Source organism: Arachis duranensis, chromosome 3 (genome assembly GCF_000817695.3).
Source record: "Arachis duranensis cultivar V14167 chromosome 3, aradu.V14167.gnm2.J7QH, whole genome shotgun sequence".
NCBI lineage: Eukaryota > Viridiplantae > Streptophyta > Magnoliopsida > Fabales > Fabaceae > Arachis > Arachis duranensis.
The window spans coordinates 43013014-43013352 of NC_029774.3; positions in this window are offsets into that span (position 1 = coordinate 43013014).

Genomic DNA, 339 nt, shown 5'->3' on the forward strand with positions numbered 1-339 from the left:
TTGTTTATTTCTTATCTTTTTCAAAACCACCTAACTACTTCTCCCTCTCTAATTTTCGAAAATATCTCATCTCTTTTTCAAAAATTCTTTTTGTTTAAATTTTAATTTTAATCTCATCTTATTTTTAATTTTCGAAAATTACTAACCTCTCTTTCAAAAATTATTTTCGAAATTTCTCTTCTCTTTTCTTCTTCTATTTAATTATTTAATTACTAACACCTCTCTTCACCTCTCTTCATCCAAAAATCTGAATCCATCCTTCTTCATTCTTCTACCCCCTTCTTCTTCTACTAACATAAAGGAATCTCTATACTGTGACATAGAGGATTCCTCTTCCTT